The following is a 3,584-nucleotide window of genomic DNA, read 5'->3' as shown; positions in this document are numbered from 1 at the left end:
ACGTAAAACTCTCAAAGAACCCCCCCCCCAAATAACATTATATGAAAAATTTTCAAACCAAGTGATAGGCCTAAATAAGGTGCGAATCACTTCGATGTTAGCCTAGAATATTACAGAACAAAAACATTTGCGCACTTCTGGTGGATTGACTAATCTTCCTGCTCGTAATTTATGGATAGACATTCTGTATTTCTAATTTGTAAGGATCGATCTGTAAAACCCGTGTTTTATAGGAGAGAATAGCTTCAAGCCTCGTTCGAAGTTTCTCTAGAAGTTTTGAAAAATTGTTGAAAGTGATTTAGGTCCGCAGTGCTGCCTATTTTAGGCTGAAAATCCAAAATCCATACGAGATATAGACGTGCTGCACAGCGGATAAAACCAGCGATGTTATTCAGCAGTGCGCATCTACACTGCGGAACTACATTTTCAACAATTTCCCCAAACTTGCGGAAACGTTTTGCAGGACTTCTAAGAGAAGATTGATCCCATAAAACGCGGATTTTGTGGATAGATCGATTCTTACACATTATAAATACGGAATATCCGACCAACATGACGAGCAGATAGATTAACTGATCCTTGATAAGTGTAACTGCGTGCAATGTGCAGACTAGCTGAGGCAGAGCCAACAGTGTATCACTGAAGAGAAATTCTCCACACCAAACTGATGAATCAGCCTCTAATTATGCATGAAAATCCGAAACCGGACGGAATTAGAAACAAACATACATGCTACGCCGGATATAACAGCCGAATTTCCTGGAAAATGTTTCAAATGTATTACAAACTCATCATGCTACAATGAACGTGGTATGTTTGTACACAGTTTACGGAAAAATCATTGGCATTATTCATGAAAAAAAATTAATAAATAAATCGATTCAATAAGGTGAGTCGCGTCCTTTATTGACACTCAACTAAATATCTTATCTCAACAATCTACGATTTAAAGATTTACGATTTTACGTTTTCAAGATTAGGCGACAAATAAACTCACAAAATTTATAAAAATATTTTCCGTAATCAAAGGACTTCAAGTATTCCAGATGAAATTTCAAAATTAGAACTCTGATCATTTGCCAGTTGTCCAGTTCCTTCAGGAGTCCAGCTTTGAGGTTGTTTTTGCCAAAGAAGACTTAATCTCTTCCGGTTGGCCGTAGTACGAAAATTACCTCCTAAACTCAATTTCCAAGATGTTGAATCAATGCATTCTTCTCACGGGACGTCAGAGAAGCTAATATTTTAATAAACTAACTCTGGTCTAATGCGATAGAGTTAATTTTGAAATAACCGTTAATAGGATTTTAGTCGTTCAATTCTGGGCAGTTACCTCACACAGACGTACAGCAGTATTATAGTCCTGAGGGGCCTAACTTATTCATAGCCAGTGTGTGGCTGTGTGGAGCGGAAGTTGTACGACGTATAAAGGCCCCTTCTCCCACACACTAAACGTTACATAACATCCGGTGAAAGGTACTTGGCGGGGGCCTCAGAATCCCTGCTAGGGCATCTTCTCACACACTATAATTTCCCCCCCCACCTCAGTTTACGTTTGGAATTTTTAAATATTGGAATTAAATTGCGGTGAAACAAAAATTTGGCGCTTCCGGCGGAATGGACATCTTAATTCTTACAACTCGTGGTCATAAATACAGTGTCCAGACTGCAATTTAGAAATGAGCTTACCTTTACACCCTCTAAGCAATTCGCTTAAAAGGACTTTATTGGAAAATGTTACAATTAATTGCCGCATCTAAAAGTGAACCAGGTGCTAACGAAGTTTTAAGAAAATTATTTAAAAATTATACTAAGCAAATTAGCACGTTTCGGTCAACTGATTTTTTCAAATTTTGGTAATTTGCTTAAATATTCATTAAATTTTTATAATTAAACAGGTGGTAAGACTGAAACCTTACATTGTACCTATAACATGACACATTAGAGGCAAGCATACACCCCGGGTTTTCGTTTTTTAGTTATGATGGCCATAGAAAGACAGTCAGTCAGGCCCACCTACTTCTAAAAACTATTTTTCGGACCACACTGTGCCCGAAGCAGAAAACAGTATATTGCTGAAAGCGATTTTTCTCAAAAATACCAATTGAGGCGACCTCTCTCTCTATATGGCTTGGCGCAAGAAGTGCCAATGTCAGATTTGGGTAAAAATGAGTACAAAATCTGTTTTGATATATTAACCATCCAAATTTTTCTTGCAAAGAATGCCGAAGTCAATTTCAAAGTAGTAACTGAGTTACTAAAACTTACTAGTGCCAATGTCAAAATTTAGCATCAATATTTCCCCGCCTCCAGGTAAACCAAAGAGGACGTACACAGGTAATCCTTTTTTTGACATTGGCACTTCTTGCACCAAGCCACAGAATATGATACTCCTATGAGGAATTATCAATTTTACATGAATCTTCATCAGTGACAACAATTTTTAAGACCATTTTCAGAGGCGAGAGAAATTTTGGGTATCCCTCTCAAAGTGTTCTTACTGGAAAATTTACGTTTTACCGTACATACTATCAAATCTGTCCGACGGAGAACAGTTGTCAAAAATGCCTAAATTTTTCTTTAAAATAAGGCTACAAAAAAACATTAAAACAGCGTAGAAATAATAGTATTATACTGTGAATTAAATATGGTGCTAAAAGTTTGGAGTTTGCGTTGGAACAAAATGATTTTCGGTTTAAAATGTGGACTTTAAAGAGAATGTCTAAATTAGAACCGTGAGAATGCGAGTGGAACAGAGTGAGGAGTGTTTACATGGAAGGTACGATGACTGTTTAAAGGAGGATATTCCTTTTTTAAATTACTGCCTACTCAGCGGAAAGAAGGTTCGTGCCCGGTTCCTTTGTTCGTATAATAGTATGTTACTCAAGCTCGTCCTACATTTATTCACAATTTTCCCAACTCTTTTACCCGTACTGAATTCTAAAAATATTCCCAAAATGTGATTGAAAGAGAAAAGGAAAGAATAGCATGCTTTGTTTTTCCACCTACATACAAAGAGTGGAATTACTATTTTTAAATTTAGGTATGATGTATGTTGTATAAATATGTACATATATTGCTATTTATTATTTCAGTATGAATTTATTTTAGTGATTTAACTCTAGTTTTATCATACGGGGTCTTTATTTAGCTTGGTGAGGCATGCTTTTCAGCTGTAAAAGGTCGGATAATTTTAGAAGCCGCCACCGCGCGTTCTTTTATTTCCCTTTTGTTTTGTTTTATTCAAGATGGAAGTTACGCAAACTAACTTCATTCTGCTTTTGGTTTCATATTTAGGAAGGTTTTTTTAAAATTTATTTATTTTCTTTTAAACCTAACAAGAATAAGACTGGCGATCGTACCAAAATATCAGTAGTGAATTTTCACGTTGGTTCTAGATTTTACATTTTTTAAAAACTCCATTTTTTTTTAAAGAAATTTAATTTAATTCCAACTAACCCATAGTTTGTACAAAACGCAGAAATCACACTTCTGACAAGTAGTTCTCAACGTATATTCCAATGAACATTGGTGTTCCATGAATACAATAACAATAACAAAAATTATAACAAAATTAGTGAAATTAT

This window comes from Rhodnius prolixus, unplaced genomic scaffold (genome assembly GCF_049639745.1).
Source record: "Rhodnius prolixus isolate KJV_2025 unplaced genomic scaffold, Rpr scaffold_2, whole genome shotgun sequence".
Taxonomy (NCBI): Eukaryota; Metazoa; Arthropoda; class Insecta; order Hemiptera; family Reduviidae; genus Rhodnius; species Rhodnius prolixus.
The sequence above is the reverse complement of the archived record's forward strand: the minus strand, read 5'-3'. Positions refer to the sequence as shown.